The 18,109-nt window shown below is 38.9% G+C and overlaps 5 non-coding genes across 5 annotated transcripts; 3 read left to right on the top strand and 2 right to left on the bottom strand.

Annotated features, from left to right (window-relative positions):
• Positions 1–899: 899 nt before the first annotated feature.
• On the bottom strand, positions 900–1,006 carry LOC141382076 (U6 spliceosomal RNA). The gene has a single exon (XR_012403022.1). It is a non-coding gene; the product is annotated as a U6 spliceosomal RNA (small nuclear RNA).
• Positions 1,007–1,414: 408 nt separating this feature from the next.
• LOC137489852 (U6 spliceosomal RNA) lies at positions 1,415–1,521 on the bottom strand. Its single transcript, XR_011009213.2, has one exon. It is a non-coding gene; the product is annotated as a U6 spliceosomal RNA (small nuclear RNA).
• Positions 1,522–2,748: 1,227 nt separating this feature from the next.
• trnag-gcc (transfer RNA glycine (anticodon GCC)) lies at positions 2,749–2,819 on the top strand. Its single transcript has one exon. It is a non-coding gene; the product is annotated as a tRNA-Gly (tRNA).
• A 725-nt stretch (positions 2,820–3,544) lies between these two features.
• On the top strand, positions 3,545–3,615 carry trnag-gcc (transfer RNA glycine (anticodon GCC)). The gene has a single exon. It is a non-coding gene; the product is annotated as a tRNA-Gly (tRNA).
• A 718-nt stretch (positions 3,616–4,333) lies between these two features.
• On the top strand, positions 4,334–4,404 carry trnag-gcc (transfer RNA glycine (anticodon GCC)). Its single transcript has one exon. It is a non-coding gene; the product is annotated as a tRNA-Gly (tRNA).
• The last annotated feature ends 13,705 nt before the right edge of the window (positions 4,405–18,109 follow it).

Here is an 18,109-nt window from a genome sequence, read left to right as displayed (position 1 = left end):
AAAGATCTAAAACTGTTGTTGACTGTAACAGCATTACTTTGAAAAAGCATGTCAACTCTGTTTTATATGTTTTAGGACGGGCTTGAGTAAAAGATTACAATAAAATTATGTTATTGAAGTTAATGTTATGTTTAATGTATGTTTAAATTGAGTAAACATACATTAACAGTTCTGGATTGCTCAAAACTCTCTTTCTCTCTCATTAGATATCAGCTATGAGCTGCTATCTGCCTGTTCCATGACAACTGATAATCACAGTGTTCAGTTGGAAATGACATTATGTCAGAGTATAATTGTTATTGATTGGTGATTGTAAGCAGAGCAGCCTAGGAACTTATTGCGAGTGTTGAAGCTGGCTTCTGATGATGAAACTGCAAACTATCTTAGGTAAACTTGATTTATTTATTTATTTGAATCTCTGACTCTAGCTCTTCTTCATCTATCAGACTGGTCATTCTTTGGGTTAAACTGTAAACTATCCCAACAGCTAAAACCCTGCTCATGCACCATTTGGAATCGTAAAAAACCTTTTGTCTTTTCTCCTTTCTATCCTAGAGCCATGTTCCCACTTGTATCCCGTGCTTTACAGAGCTTTGGCCCTGTCAGTGCTAGGCACACTGATTGATGCAGTAGGTCACCAAGTTTATGGACGGGGGGAAATTAGAGTGTCAGGATAGCCTATGGCAAAGTCCCACTAAAGTAAGGGCTTTGGAAGTGCATTAGCACAACAAAACAAACGATCAAAGCATCCCACATTCGTTTTCACCATGCATGTAGACTTTCCAGTTGACCCAGCAGCACCTCCCACGATTTGCTAAACCCATCCTCATGCACCATTTGGAATCGTGAAAAGCCTTTTGTCTTTTTTCATTTCTGTACTTTTACCCACGCACTAAAACAGCAATATGGATCGCTTAACGGATTTGCGTGTCATCCTTTCGCAGGGACCATGCTAATCTTCTCTGTATCAATCCAATTTTAGTATATGTGCCACCGTAGTGAGCACTCAGGCTCAGGGCATATGTACGCCTCGAGTCCCAGCAATGTTCCTCCAGGGTGGTGGGAACCGGAGAGCCATGTTCCCACTTGTATGCCGTGCACTACAGAGCTTTGGCCCTGTCAGTGCTAGGCACACTGATTGATGCAGTAGGTCACCAAGTTTATGGACAGGGGGAAATTAGAGTGTCAGGATAGCCTATGGCAATCCCACTAAAGCAAGGGCTTTGGAAGTGCATTAGCACAACAAAACAAATGATCAAAGCATCCCACATTCGTTTTCACCATGCATGTAGACTTTCCAGTTGACCCAGCAGCACCTCCCACGATTTGCTAAACCCATCGTCATGCACCATTTGGAATCGTGAAAAGCCTTTTGTCTTTTTGCATTTCTGTACTTTTACCCACGCACTAAAACAGCAATATGGAGCGCTTCACGGATTTGCGTGTCATCCTTTCGCAGGGGCCATGCTAATCTTCTCTGTATAGATCCAATTTTAGTATATGTGCCACCGTAGCGAGCACAGACCAGTGGTCAGGCTCAGGGCATATGTATGCCTCGAGTCCCAGCAATGTTCCTCCAGGGTGGTGGGCACCGGAGAGCCATGTTCCCACTTGTATGCCGTGCACTACAGAGCTTTGGCCCTGTCAGTGCTAGGCACACTGATTGATGCAGTAGGTCACCAAGTTTATGGACGGGGGGGAAATTAGAGTGTCACGATAGCCTATGGCAATCCCACTAAAGCAAGGGCTTTGGAAGTGCATTAGCACAACAAAACAAATGATCAAAGCATCCCACATTCCTTTTCACCATGCATGTAGACTTTCCAGTTGACCCAGCAGCACCTCCCACGATTTGCTAAACCCATCGTCATGCACCATTTGGAAACGTGAAAAGCCTTTTGTCTTTTTTCATTTTTGTACTTTTACCCACGCACTAAAAAAGCAATATGGAGCGCTTCACGGATTTGCGTGTCATCCTTGCGCCTCTTGCGGGAGAATCTTCGGTTCCCTTCCCGTTCCACAGTTCCACTTTCCCTTCTTCCTGATTGGCCCGACGTCTGGCTCGGGATTGGTCGACGCAAAGTTCCACAAAGCGTGCTTCCGAATTTGGTCATGTCATGTAGCGTGCCGTTGGCTCTTTGAGAAAGTTCCACTGAACGTGCGCTCCGATTGGCCGCTGGGCGGGACCTCCAGGAAGCGCGATTTATAAAGCGGTGCAGTGGATAGAGGAAGTTAAAAAAGGAGACAAAATAGACTATAAAGACGACAAGCTTCGTTGTAAATGTTTATTTTGTTTGACAAAAAATAGATATATACATGTATATGTTTTAGGGCTTTATGATAGCATAGAAAAACGCGATTATTTCTAAAATAACATTTCCCTAGAAAAATGCATTTTTTTTCTGTTATTAAATCATTTACTTAATAATATTAAGTGGTTGAAAGATATTGTTCAGATGCAATTAACTCTAATTCTAAAAGTTATAAGTCTAAAAACACTGTCAAGGTGCAAACATTGCTACTCTTCCATCTCTGGGTAACAGCCTTGCAGCAATCACAACCCACTAGGGCTGCAGTATAAGCATATCAGCATTGCTGGTTCAGTGGTAGAAATCTCGCCTGCCACTTGGGAGACCTTGAGTCGATTCCTGGCTAATAACAATGCAGTTTTGTGTGGCTCCTTTTTCAGCTCTGGTTGACGGCCTTTTAGCACTCACACAACACAAAGGCAAAGAAGAACATGGGTCAGCATTGGTGGTTCAGTGGTAGAATTCTCGCCTGCCACGCGGGAGACCCGGGTCTGATTCCCGGCCAATGCAAGTGCTGTTTTGTGTAGCTACTCTTTCAGCTTTGGGTAACAGCCTTGCATCAATCACACCCCACTAGGGCTGCAGAATAAGCATATCAGCAATGGTGGTTCAGTGGTAGATTTCTCGCCTCCCCCGTGAAAGACCCTGGTCAGATTCCCGTCCATTCCAATTCCTATTTTGTGTTGCTACTCTTCCAGCTCTGGTTGACGGCCTTTTAGCACTCACACAACAAAAAGGCAAAACACAACATCGGTCAGCATTGGTGGTTCAGTGGAAGAATTCTCGCCTGCCACGCGGGAGACCCGGATCCGATTCCTGGCCAATGCATTTCCTCTTTTGTGTTGCTACTCTTCCAGCTCTGGGTAACAGCCTTGCAGCAATCACACCCCAATAGGGATCCATTATAAGCATATCAGCATTGGTGGTTTAGTGGTAGAATTCTCACCTGCCATGCGGGAGACCCAGGTCCGATTCCCGGCCAATGCAAGTGTGGTTTTGTGTTGTTACTCTTCCAGCTCTGGGTAACAGCCTTGCAGCAATCACAACCCACTAGGGCTGCAGGATAGGCATATCAGCATTGGTGGTTCAGTGGTAGAATGCTCGCCTGCCACGTAGGAGACCTAGAGTCGATTCCCGGCTAAAACATGTGCAGTTTTGTGTGGCTCCTTTTTTCAGCTCTGGTTGACGGCCTTTTAGCACTCACACAACACAAAGGCAAGGGAGAACATGGGTCAGCATTGGTGGTTCAGTGGTAGAATTCTCGCCTGCCACGCGGGAGACCCGGGTCCGATTCCCGGCCAATGCAATTCCTGTTTTGTGTTGCTACTCTTCCAGCTCTGGGTAACAGCCTTGCATCAATCACACCACACTAGGGCTGTAGTATAAGCAAGTCAGCTTTGTTGGTTCAGTGGTAGATTGCTTGCCTGCCACACAGAAGACCATGGTCCGATTCCCGTCCATTACAATTCCTGTTTTGTGTAGCTACTCTTCCAGCTCTGGGTAACAGCCTTGCAGTAATCACACCCTACTAGGGCTGCAGTGTAAGCATATCAGCATTGGTGGTTCAGTGGTAGAATTCTTGCCTGCCACGCGGGAGACCCGATTCCCGGCCAATGCAAGTGCTGTTTTGTGTTGCTACTCTTCCATTTCTGGGTAACAATTTTGCAGCAATCACAACCCACTAGGGCTGGAGTATAAGCATATCATCATTGCTGGTTCAGTGGTAGAAATCTCGCCTGCAACGCGGGAGACCTTGAGTCGATTCCTGGCTAATACAAATGCAGTTTTGTGTGGCTCCTTTTTCAGCTCTGGTTGACGGCCCTTTAGCACTCACACAATACAAAGGCAAGGAACAACATAGGTCAGCATTGGTGGTTCAGTGGTAGGAACCTTGCCTGCTACACGCGAGACCCGGGTCCAATTCCCACCCAATGCTTTTCCTGTTTTGTGTTGCTACTCTTCCAGCTCTGGGTAACAGCCTTGCAGCAATCACACCCCACTAGGGCTGTAGCATAAGCTTATCAGCATTGGTGGTTCAGTGGTAGAATTCTTGCCTGCCACGCGGGAGACCCGGGTCCGATTCCCGGTCAATGCAATTCCTGTTTTGTGTTGCTACTCTTCCAGCTCTGGGTATCAGCCTTGCAGCAATCACACCCCACTAGGGCTGCAGCTTAAACATATCAGCATTGGTTGTTCAGTGGTAGATTTCTCACCCTGCCACGCAGAAGACCGTAGTCCGATTCTCGTCCATTACAAATCCTGTTTTGTGTTGCTACTCTTCCAGCTCTGGGTAACAGCGTTGCAGCAATCACACCCCACTGGGGCTGCAGTATAAGCATATCAGCATTGGTGGTCCAGTGGTAGAGCTCTTGCCTCCCACGTGGGAGACCTGGGCCCGGTTCCCAGCCAATGCAATTCCTGTTTTGTGTAGCTGCTCTTCCAGCTCTGGGTATCAGCCTTGCAGCAATCACACCCCACTAGGACAGCAGTATGAGCATATCAGCATTGGTGGTTCAGTGGTAGAATTCTTGCCTGCCATGTGGGAGACCTGGGTCCCATTCCTGGCCAATGCAATTCCTGTTTTATGTTGCTACAATTCCTGTTTAAGGTTGCTACTCTTCCAGCTTATCAAGCAAGTTTTTACACAGCGGATGCCCTTTCAGCCGCAACCCATGTCTGGAACACACACACACACACACACACACACACACACACACACACACACACACACACACACACACACACACACACACACACACACACACACACACACACACACACACACACACACACACACACACACACACACACACACACACACACAATCTAGCCTATCCAATTCACCTGTACCGCATGTCTTTGAACTGTGGTGGAAACTGGAGCACCCTAAGGAAACCCACGTGAATGCAGGGAGAACATGCAAACTCCACACAGCAACACCAACTGAACCGAGGCTTGAACCAGCGACCTTCTTGCTGTGAGGCGACAGCACTACCTACTGCGCCACTGCTTCGCCCAGCATAAAAATGTATATACATAAATCACAATTTAAATGGACAAATAAATAGATATGTTTAAATTGTGTTTTTAACCCCCTGGGGTCGAAGACAGCGTATACGCGTTCTGACAAGTTTTTACCTCATTGAGCTGAAATGAACCTAAATTACACTTTCAGTTTTGATCGTACAGATAAGATCAATACATCAATCGAATCTGTTAGGTGTCTTCTTTTTAAATGTGTACACTCACAACAAAAACAAATGTGTGTGCTTTTGCAAATCTAGGATAATAAACAGTGTAGGCATTCTGTCTTTTCTCTCTCCTGGAACTGTTTTTAGAAACGTGTCAGCAAAATGCGCTGAAACTCCGCGAAAACAATACACCCAGACACGAGACACATATCTTTATAAAGCTTGAAGTGTCTACTTTTAAACGCAGCTATGCATGTTGAAAACAAATATTGTTTGATAAAGTAATCAGTATGAAAGCAACGCTATGTCTAGCTTCTCAGTCTGAGCTCATTAGAGTTATTGCGACCAGGCCCACGAAGCTTTGACATTACAAACAGCCTGCATGAGGAGCGCGCAACAGTAGACTGTGTCAGGAAAAACACGTCATTAAAATGAATTGAAACTCAGCAAATACTCGACAAAGAAACATGTGAGATGTTTCTAAAGAAAGCTTGATATGTCTACTTTTGCATTAACCAATATAAGTCGAAAACAAATAATCTTTCAAGTAATTCGTATAAAAGTAAGGGCAGGTACTGATTCTCCTGTCGCCTCATTACAGCGAACGTGATCCCGCCCGCAGTGAAGGCGCATTTCATATGGAAATGAACTGAGGTGAGCCAGCCAGGTGATAATGTAAACGCTCCCCGAGACATGGCATCAAACGACAAGCTTTATTATAGTTACTTATTTTGTTTGAACGATGGCATGCTAGAAGCACAATATAAAAATAATATAAAAATAAAATATAAAAATTAAAATATATAAATAAACTTATTTTTTCTCAGATTCTTTCTTGAAACTCTTAGTCACATACCTGTCTGATGGCTCATTATGCAGGTCTTTGTCTTCTCTGGTGTTACTCTCTGCATAGTAATGATAGTTCACGCCTTCTCGCATAAACTATTTTCACACAGAAAGTGACTTAGAAATTTTAATTCATAGAATTGTTTTTTTGTGAGTAAGTGAACAAGATGATTCTCACATCATTTTGAAGCAAAAACACTAGACTACCAGATCCAGTTCTCAAAAGTCTTGTGCACAAATGTTCTCTGTGTGTTTCACGGCCTTGTTTCAGTGACTTCAAAATTTTAGTTTTTCACTAACCACGCATAAACGTTTCTTTCTCAAAAACACAAACACATACAAACATGCTGCTTAGGTATTATTGTAAACCAACTTGTGCTGTTTACAGTGTTATCACACATTAGCCATTAAAATGTTTTTAAGATACTGAAAACAACACAAATGTCAGTGCATGTCAAAACTTCTCCAGAGCCCCAAAACACCCTCAGACCCCAGATGGTTAAAAGTCATTTAATTAGGCAATAAAACAATGCATTACAAAAACATTTTAAATGTATAAATAAATAGACACTTTTATTACTGTATTTTTATTTAATTCATGTTTTAAAGGCTGATTAATCAAACAGTAAAAAATTGTATTAATAAATCACAAAACACATTTTAAACAGCTTTTTAAATAAGCATTTGGCAAATGCTTTTCTCCCTATTTGCCGCTTGGTTTTCTTTTTCTTTTGCCACATGCTTTTCTCAAATTAAAAATAAATCGAGTTAAAAATGGCTCTGCTGTAATGAGCTATTGTTTTCCTCTGTTAGGAAAAAAAAGACAGTTAACAGTTTTATCTAGATTAAATGACCTTGGTGATAAAGATTTTCTTGGAGATATAGAACAAAATGAACTTCGTATTTTTCCATCAGAGTTGGATGACTACTATACAGAGAAAGCTAAAGGAGCTTTACGATCTAGAGTGAAATGGATAGAAGAGGGGGAGAAAAATTCTTCATACATTTTTTTAAATTTAGTAAAGCAAAGGCAAGCTTCAAAAACTATTAATAAACGTAGCATAAATAACAATGTAAGTGAAGAGAAAACTTTGATTAATGATCACATCTATTCATATTATTATGTAAATCAAAATTTAATGAGAGTGATTGTGACTTTTTATTTTCCTTTTCAAAAGATAAAGTTTCTATTATAGATGACAGCTTCCGGGAAATGATGGAATCTGACATTGTTATCTCTGAACTTGATGTTGCTATTTTTAAAATGTCCAATGGAAAATCCAGGCATATACGGAATTACAGTTGAGTTTTATAAACATATTTGGCCAGAGACGAGATTTTTAGTGTTTGAAGCACTTAAGAAAAGTAAAGACAAAGCAGAACTATCGACTTCTATGAAGCAGATTTTAATAATTTTAGTTCCAGAGCCAAGCAAAGACAAATTATTTTTAAATAATTGGAGACCCATAACTCTTTTGTCCAATGATTTTAAATTGCTCTCTCATGTATTTGCCAATAGACTCAAAAAAAGGTATAGGCGAGATAATTAATGAAACACAATCAGCTTTTATTGTATTAAATTTATTTTTTATTGTATTATCTTTTATTTTTAATGTATTAAAGGGAGAATTATTCAGAATGATACTTGATCTGCTCGATTATTTAATTCCTCAGACAAGTTTATTTCTATTTCTAGACTTTTTCAAGGCATTTGATACCCTTGAGCATCCTTTTTTGTCTTTAGAAAGTCTTTAGAAACTTTTGGGTTTGGTCCGAGCTTTTGTAGGGTAATTTCCATGTTCTATACTGATATATTCAGTAGTACACAGCAAATTCATTGGTGTTAAATTTCAAGTGTTGTGGTAATTCAGAGTAAAGTGTTAAAATTCTAGTGTTAGATAAAGGTAAGATAACCCTCTCGGCGTTAGAAGCTGATTTGCCTCCTTGTCATACAGAGTAACATGTATCTACCTTTGTAGAAAACCCTTGTATTTGAGAAACTAATCAGAGTGTCTGAAATCTCGCCACACCCTCATTCACCTGGCCCTTAAATTGGTCAATTAGTTTAGTCCACTGGACAGAGGGAATGACCACAAATAAGTGAATTCAGACACCTGCTGTTGAACACCTGCTGTTAACAAGCACAATCACTGAAGGAATAAGAAATTGAAGGAAGAAATAAAACTACAGACACAGCCTCACACCAAACCAACTGAATTAAAACAGAGGATTAAACAACTCCATTAAATAATAGTATAAGCAGCTTCACTGATTACAGTTTGACTTCATTTCTGTAAGAATATTTGACAATGAACAGAGGTTTATATTTTTTTATTAAAATATTTCATTTGACCTCACCATCATGGAGATCAGAGGCTGCTTATTTGAGCTCTTGAAGCTTTATTCTTATATCCTAATGGTTCTCTGACTGTTATAACTGTGTTTCTAAAACTCATCAGTTATAGCAAGAAAGGTCAAGAGAAACTATACTGTTTATGCTTAATTGTTCTAGATATAATTTCAGATGTTTAATAAGTTGATTGATAAAATATGCAAATATAGTTGCATTAAAACTGCATGGGACAATACTACTACCAGTTTGCTGCTCTTTATAGAAAATTCAACAAACAATTAGGATGCAATTAATAATTAGAGTGTCATGCACTAAACATTCAAGCTCCAGCTTGCTCATTATGACACACAGACATCAAGAATCAGGATATGAACCTCAACCGTGGTTGCTAAAAAAAAAAAGCTGCATAGTTCATGCCGCAATGCATGCTGGGTGCCAGCATAGTACAAAGCTCCCAGCATGCATTGCAGCATGAATAAATTATGCAGCTTTATGTTCTTACAATCTCTTTCTTTTGCTTTATTTTGTGTTGTTTTTGGGAGGTGATATTTCAGTAGTGTTTTTATTTTATTGATTTTTATTTTTTTGTTTGTCACCATTATTGAGATTCAAAGACTAATTGTTGATGTGTGGGTGTTTTTAAGTTTTGCCATAGATCAAACATTCTCATTGTAAATGGTGTTTTTAAACCTGTTATAATAAGGTCATTAATTGTTGGAGGTTCAGTGGTTTCATTTATGTATATTATTTGTTTCTCACACATAACTAATATGATACTGAATTAAAAAACAAGCAGGAAAGATGGATATGATATCATAAATAACCTCTTCAGTCTAACACTTCAATTTTCTTTTGGCTTTCCATGATATATGTATAAATAGTGTGATTAACACTAATAACTATAGCAGCCAAATTAAAAGACATTTCCAGCAAGAAGTTGAAGAACCTGACTAAAGCAGACTCTGTCCTCCATCATGGTGACTTCAAATGAACAACAGAAATTTCATACAGAGCTTTTGTTCACATGACAGAAATCAAGTCAAAGGTCAGTAATAGGTGAACCTCCATGATAAGTTGTTTAATGTGATGAGTTTTTTTTTTTTTAAATATGTGGAAAAATAACCTTTTTTATTGTGTACTTTGTTTTATTTTTATTGAATAATATTTTATTTAGAGTTTTTTTTTTTTTTCTCAGTTGATTTCATCTTTGGTTTTGGCTTGTGTTTTTCTTTCCTTCAGTGATTCTGCTTGTTAACAGTTGTTCATCAATAATTCTCAATCCTCCTTTAATTAGACACTTAATTGTCTCATTAACTTCATCACTGTCTAAGTGTTCAGCCCTCTGTAGTGAGGACACTAGTTAGGATTTTGCTCTGGAATTTAAGGCTTAAGTGTGTTCGAATGAAAAATACAGACTATGGGATGTATTTTTAACTGAAATATTCTGGAAACGAATGAATTTACGAATGTAAAATGTTGAAAACAGCAGATTACTGGCAACCACTGCTGCCAGTATTTTGACATACATTTAACAGATATTTTACACAATAAGAGTTTGCTAATTAACACTCTCTGAGTGTTAAAAATTTTAACACTTTCAAAAATGTAATTTTAACACTTATAGTGGTTCCCATATAAACACTGAGGGAGTGTTAATTTTAATTCTAAGGTAGTTAAATCTACCAAATCTAAAATTTGCAGTGTGAGATCGATTAAAAATACAGACTGTTGAATGTGCTTTTAACAGAAATATTCTGTAAACTGAATTTATGAATGTTAAAAACAGCAGATTACTGGCAACCACAGCTGCTGGTATTTTTCCGTAAAATCTAAAAATGAAAAAAAAAAAGACAGAAAAACAGCAAAACGGTTTTTGTGTCACCATTGTGGAGGATAATAGCGTCTCTGTTCAAGTCCAAGATGAACTGAGAAAGTTTGATTTTATGCTGCATCTTCTTTTGTTTAAAGGTAACTGTGAAGTTATTAATACAGTCAAAATCTGTTTGCTACTTGCAATCACACATGAAAACATTATTGCATCTAAAGACTTTACATGTTTTTGCACTAAGCTATGATTTTGTAAAATGAACAATACATTAGTTCGATAAATATGGTTATTTTTTGTAAATTTATACAGTTATATAAAACTTCCATGTTTTTCACAGAAAGATTCTGGCAACCACAGCTGCTGGTATTTTTTCGGAAATTTAACAGATATTTTACACAATAAGAGTTTGCTAATTAACACTCTCTTGGTGTTGACAATGTAAACACTTTCAAAAGTGTTATTTTTAACACTTATAGTGGTTCCCATATAAACTCTGAGGGAGTGTTAATTTTAACTCCAAGGTAGTTAAATCTACTATCTAAAATTTGCTGTGTGTTGTGACTTGAATAACTTTACACAATATTTATATTACACTTTACATCATTTTTTTCTATTCATTTATTGCAAACAAGAGTTGAAGGATAAAATTAAACTTCCAAAAATACACTGCGTACACATATTCATGTGGTTGCTTTTTATGTTATCATTGTGTAATTTAAAGTATGGTAATATTAGGGTTCTGTATATTATTTATAAACAAGTTATAAACTCTAGTTTAGCTAACAGTTAAAATAAAAATGGTATAATATTATATTGTAAATTAAACTCGAGTAAATGTTCAATGTAAATGCAGTAACACCTAAAAATAATATGTATATGTAAATATAATTGTAAACATTGATGTAAATGAAATATTTTAAAACATATTTAATTGAATTTTTAAATAATTTATTAAACTTTAAAAAATTGACAAACCTATTTAAATATCAATGCCTGAAATTTAAATTTGAAAGTATTTTAATATAATATTTCTTATATCCTACAACCTAATATTTTTAGGTACTATATTTAGTTTAATCAGTTGTTTAAAATTTTATTATGTGTTATTTAATATTAATAAATAAGTTACCTGAACATTACGGTCAATATAATTGACAAAATTCTAAAACATTTAAAAGTCAATATTTCAGTATGTTTATTATTGAACTATTAAAATATTTTATTTCTTAAAAGGTGTCAAATATAAGTCCTGATTATAAAAACATTTTATCTAACTGACATGCAATTCAAAAAAGCTATATTTAGTTATGTTGCAAATAAACATAGAATTATATTTGAATATAATGTAATACATTTATTAAAAAATATTACTTATTATTATTATATGTTACTCAATTCATTTAAAATGGATTTTCTTTTTCAAATTATGTAATATATGATATACAATGAGAGCAGTCTACAGCACATGGCTAATTAATATGCACCTGTCATACCCCAGAAAGCACATGGCTAATTATGCCAGTTCCCGCCTTTGATTTTTTACCATATTGGGTAATTTCTTTAATTTCAGCAAGCATGAGCACCTGTCAAGGTCACAGGTGACCCCAATGGGGTTCAGGGGTCACTACCTTGCAGTCTAAGGCCATGTGACGTCGAGAGGACTGCTGGGGGCCACAGGGTGGGGACAGAGAAGATCCATCAGGTTCCTTTTCGCAGGGGCCATGCTAATATTCTCTGTATCGATCCAAGTATATGTTTTTTTTTCAAAACATCAGTTCAGAAGCATATTAAAATATCATTTACAAACATTCCTTATGACATTATGTTGGTTTCAAAACAGGAAAACAACAAGCATAATCATTCTGGCAAATCTATTTTCAAACCATCTAGTGAGTACATAATATAAGGAGTATTCAACATAAACGTTTTGTAAAATTCAGTCTCTTTTTCTTCCATTCTAAAATATTGTTCCACAGTTTAATATAGTTTTCCAGTTTCTTTTATACATTTTCCATAACTCCATTTTAGCATGTTTATTTTTAACAATGTTTCTCCCTTCTCAAACTACAGTTCTTGCAACTGATAGAAACAAATAGTCAATTCTTGTTTTACTTCCATTAAAACTAGGGATGCACGATATATCGGCGCCCATATCGTTATTGTCCGATAAATGCTATTTTTAAGATTATTGTTATCGATCCGATGTCATAATTAGGCCGATATCTTTAAGCCAATAAATTATGTAATTGTACAGACCTGCCTGCTTCGCGCACGCGTGGGCTGAACTTGTTCAGACTTGCCCAGTGCAATATAATGGATCTCTCCTCACACTGATTATTCCCTCTAAGTCTGTCCTTTCTTCGCGTGGCTTGCTGTGCATTAATAACTCAGTAAGTAACCACGTTCCTTGTCATTGTAGATATGTTTGATTGAGTGTCATTGTGTATTTTGTTTTAAATCGCCTCAGGAAAAATATTACATGTGGAAACCTTTCCTGCTCTGTCTCTTTGTTGTGTTAGGGATAGCAGGGGAGATTCACTTATTACTCCAGGGCCGAATAATGTTCTTTTCAGGGTTAACTCTTTTAGTTGCAGCTGGTGAATGAAAGAGGACACGTGTAACTTGGTCTAAAATATTTATTACTTTCCGTGTGGTACAACAAGTAAGTCACCAAAGAGGGAACATCACAGAAAATGGTCTCATTGCGAAAAAACGCTCCTCTTTTCTCTCTCCCTCTCCCTCCGCTTCACTCACACCCCAAACTGCAGCCCAGTCCTGTTAAAGGACTCGCACATTTTACAACACGTGTAAACATAATGGTTGTTTGTAATCTTATTATTTGTTATTATCAACGCGTTGCTGGTCATGTGTTGTTGATGTAAGATAGTATTCAGTTTGATCGGAATATTCATATTGACTATAACAAGTTCACGTGAGAGCTGTCACCGCACGCACACACACACACACACACACACACACTGTAGCACGAGGGAGAGGTGAGTTCAGTCAAAGGGGCTCTTTATATTCTGCTCTGTGTTTGTAATAAAGTCAGCTCAATGCAGGCTTTGTATCAAAATCTGACTCTGATGGCAACTCTGCCTCTACAGTCTGCCTCTCAGCGGTTTATCAAACTATTCATCAATGATTTTTCCATGATTGACGGCAAGAATGAGCGCAGAAGCGCTGTCTGATTGACAAGCAGCACCTACATGTGACATGTCAAAACACCAAATAGGATAAATCTGTGCCGTATTTTCTAAACGTACTAAAACGTATTATCTGTATTTAGCTATTTGCTTGTACGGTGGCTCTAAACTGTCAAAACACCTCTAAAAAGCCTTTTTTTTTTGGACATGACATATTTGTAGATGTGTACATCACTGTAACACATTTTATTCATGACCATTTGAGCTGGTTTCTGTCCTTAGCTCTTTAATTTTTATCCTATTAAAGTATATTTAACTTGCTTGTTAAATAAATATAATTTTGTTATTTAAACTATTATTTTTATGCAACAATCAATGTGCATGTTCATTTGCTATAAAAAAAGTAAATAATGTTTTGCATGCAGATTTATGTAAAATGGTGAATATAGGTCTATAATCACCTTGCAATTTCGAAATCATAGCTTTTTTGCTTCAAGTATAGACTATTCAGTTCATAAGAGCAGTTCAATCTTTTATGAAGTTTGCTGTATAAAAATATAACAATTTAAAATATTTATAATTATCGGCCTATATATATCGGCTATCGTCCTCCAAGTCTGCAGAATTATCGGTTATCGGTATCGGCCAAAAAATCCATATCGGTGCATCCCTAATTAAAACCAAATAAAAATATTTTATACCATTCTGTCTCCTCCTCAATCAGCTCTGTTTTACTTGGCATCATTTGTTTAATACTTTCTTTTAACTTTGCCATAAATGTATTAAATTCAACACATTTTAAAAACAAATGCATAATACCTTCATTTTCCAGTCCACATATTTTGCATAATGCATTCTCACTGCTTCCAATTTGTGTCAGTTTTGTTTCAGTGAAAATAACATTATGTCTGATAAAATAATCCAACGTTTCAATTTTTGCGTCTAAATATTTCCATTTTAAATTCTTCCAGATTCCCTCTTCGTCTATTTCCACAAATATTTTTTTCCAAAATTGTTCTGAAACTGGTCTTTTATGAACTTTGTTTCTGAAACAAATGTAGAAATTTTTGAGAACACATTCTTGAAAATCTTTCTCATTTTCCTTTAAAAACATTTTCACATTATTCCTTCATTCGAATCTATGATTTCAAAACTTTCTGGATCCACACCTACAAATGTTGCTATAATTTATCGTCCACCCAAACTAAATAATGAATTTCTAAATGACTTTGCTGCTTTTTAACACATATTACCACCCTCTCACCTAATACTATAGTTTTAGGAGAGTTTAATATTCATGTGGATAATTTTAATAACTCCCTTACAAGAGATTTTATATCCTGTCTTGAGAGCTTTGGACTTCAACAGCATGTCAATGTTCCCACACACTCTAAAGGACACACCCTCGACCTCATCTGCTGCTCTGGTGTTTCACCCATTGACCTCTCTGCTGAGGAACTCCCTATAATGGATAATTTTCTCCTCTGATTTAATTTTGCACTCTCTCTTTCTTCCACCAAATCTCTCCGTACTATTTCCTTCCGTAACATAAAACATATTAATTTAGAATCCTTTTTTTGCTAGTATTAACTCTCTTCCTGAAATTACTAACCTTTTATCACCAAATGATTTAGTTTCTCATTACAACACTGGACTTCACTATAAGTCTCTGTAATAAAGTTCACGGCCCTTTGGCCGCCTGGAAGAAGGAGGCGGAGAACCGACGTAGTTTAAAAATATTTATTAATAACAGGGACGGCAGCTCCTCACGGAGACAATGGGGGGGGTTGGCGCCACAGCCCCTGCGAGACCTATATGAGATGGGCCGAGAGAACAGGAGATGAAAAAAAAGGAAAGACAGAGTAGACCAGGAAAGGGGAGAGAGGAAAAAGAAAAAAAAATTGGGGTTCAGTTCTCCAGACACGCTGCCACTCGGTCCTCCACCAGCTGAGAGATGCGATGACGTGCTGGGAGCCCTGTGGAGGAATCTATCCACCCGTCTGTCTTCTGGCGTCCGGCGGCGGTTCTCCTGGCTGGCTGGCGGCATCTCTGGTCTCCTGCTCCGCTTCCGTGGATGGATGCAGGCTCTGGCATCATGGTGGATCGCGGCAACTCCCCCAGGTTCTGTGGGATGGCTCCCTTCAGCACTTTCCCCTTCGGTGGTGAGCCCTGCGTCTCCTGCTCCTCCCCATGCTGGGAGACGGCAGCAGGCAGATCCTTTCCTCGCCAGCCTCAGGCCGCCCCGGCACTCTGGGCAGACGAACAGGTTTCTCCCCCACTCGGGTTAACTCCCAAACACTCGCCCCTCTCTCAGCGGCAAGGGCATCTGGACAACGCGTCCCTCCTTCTCCCGGGCTTCGGCACCACTGTAATAAAGTTCATGGCCCTTTGGCCGCCAGATAGAAGGAGGCGGAGAACCAACGCAGTTTTAAAATATTTATTAATAACAGGGACGGCAGTCTCCGTGTCTAAATCAAAACGGACGGACGGACGGCAGCTCCTCACGAAGACTGCCGTCAAACTGAAAGCAAAAGTAAAATATGTCCGGGCCCGGTCCTCTCTCGGCTTCCTCTGCCATAGTTCCTCCTTTTATGGTCCAGAGCTCCTTCCGTGGGATACGAGGCAGGTGCGCACCGCAGGTGTATCCACTTACGCGGTGGCCTTACTATGTTCCCACGGCTCTTGGCCACGCCCCCTCGCCACAGTCTCATATGGATTTTTTGAACATCTGACAGAAATAAAGTCAATCAGGTAAGCAATGAGCGTAGCTGCTGCTGCTTCTCTTCTGTTTCTGCATATTAACAGCAGGTGTTCATCATCAGTGCTCAATCATCACTTAATTAAACTCATCATCGGCTCATTAACTTTACTCTGCTGCTGAGTAAATTTTGCTCAATTTAGAGAGGGACCAAATGTTCTCTGAACTGAGTAAATTTTACTCTGATGATTTTACTGTGTACAGGTATGGATCATATGTTTTGTCCCAGCTAAGATCTTAAAATGTTCTTTACTTCTCATAGTAACAACTAATGATAATAATTGTCATGGTCACATATATTGCTGTATATGAAGGGATATTTATTTATTAGCATGATGGTTGCTATATTTTAATGAAACAACTGTTTACTATGTAAATGGAGCTATCAAACCGACACGAGCGTTGAAAATAATACATAAGCTAAACTTTTTCAGGTTTTGTGCAGCCATATATACATATAAGTAATATCACAGTATAAAAATAACCTACAACACGAAATCTCTAGGACAGGTGAACTTTCTGACGACACAGCGTCACCAGCACAGACCAAACACTGCACAAAGAATGAGATATTTCAAACATGATGTGACCTTAGCATTAATGTAACAATAAAAATAACTTACCGCACAAAATCTCTGTAATGGATGAACGTCTGACAGCGCAGCGTCAGGCACACAGACAAAATACTGCACACACAGTGAAATATTTTAAATGTGATGTGAGCAAAACATACTGTTTATCAGAACAGGATAAAAATAACCTACCGCTCTAAATCACTATGAGAGGTGTATTTGCTGACAGCGCAGCCTCACGAACAAAGACAAAATGCTGCACAAAGAGTGAAAAACTTCGAACGTGATGTAACCAGAACATATTGTGCATCAATATAACAGTATAAAAATAACTTACCACACGAAATCTCAACAACAGGTGTACTTTCTGAAGGCGCAGCCTCACGAATACTGCTCAAAAAGTGAGATATTTCAAACATGTCGTGAACAAAACATACTGTGCATCAATATAACAGTATAAAAATAACTTTCCACACAAAATCACTTTAACATACGAATTAATCTCGACAGCAGATGAACTTTCTGACCTGATAAATTGAGCATTCAGAGCAAGAGAAACTTTGGAAAATCCTCAGCGCTGATTGGCCCTGATTTTAAACTTTAGACAATGCATCCCTCCGATTAGCCCAGGGTCTAAGCAAACTGTAGACAATCGCGGCTTCTCGTTGGACGAGAGTCTACAGTCTACAGTTACCATTGCACGTTCCCTGGGCAGATGTCTGCGAACTCCCCAAATGTGGGAATCTCGACTGCATAATTTCTGGTAGTGGGGGACTGCGTTCGCGCTCTCCCCTGAGCACAGTGGTTCAAGACAGAGTTCAGGCGGTAGCGTCGGGCCCGGCTGGAGCGGCGCTTCCCTCTCGTCCTTGGCCAAGCCTCTTTTGCTCCAGTAGAGCCGCGCGCGCCTGTGGAAGGCCTGCCCACCCGTCGCTAGAAGAGTCTGTTCTGACGCCGAAAACTACTCGAAAGGTCCCCCCTCAAAGCAGTTTGACCAGGTGAAGGAACACGCAAAGAGAGCCCCCGGTGGCTTTTGTCCGCCAAGCGAGTGTGCCCTGTGGAATGTCAGAATTTTATTTTTACCGGCCTGCCGCTGTTACTGACGGAAC

Source organism: Danio rerio, chromosome 4, assembly GCF_049306965.1.
Source record: "Danio rerio strain Tuebingen ecotype United States chromosome 4, GRCz12tu, whole genome shotgun sequence".
Taxonomy (NCBI): Eukaryota; Metazoa; Chordata; class Actinopteri; order Cypriniformes; family Danionidae; genus Danio; species Danio rerio.
The sequence above is the reverse complement of the archived record's forward strand: the minus strand, read 5'-3'. Positions and strand labels throughout refer to the sequence as shown.